Genomic DNA, 215 nt, shown 5'->3' with positions numbered 1-215 from the left:
AAAAAAAAAAAAAAAAACTTGTAACAACACACTGCTTGCAACTTACAACAAACACATGTATTTATTTATTTATTTATTTATTTATTTAGAGATAGAGTCTCGCTCTATGGCCAGTCTGGAGTGCAGTGGTGCTATCTTGGCTCACTGCTACCTCTGCCTCCCGGGTTCAAGCAATTCTCCTGCCTCAGCCTCCTGAGTAGCTGGGACTACAGGCG

Source organism: Cebus imitator, unplaced genomic scaffold (assembly GCF_001604975.1).
Source record: "Cebus imitator isolate Cc_AM_T3 unplaced genomic scaffold, Cebus_imitator-1.0 Scaffold258, whole genome shotgun sequence".
In the NCBI taxonomy this organism is placed as follows: Eukaryota; Metazoa; Chordata; class Mammalia; order Primates; family Cebidae; genus Cebus; species Cebus imitator.
Note: the sequence above shows the minus strand (reverse complement) of the source record.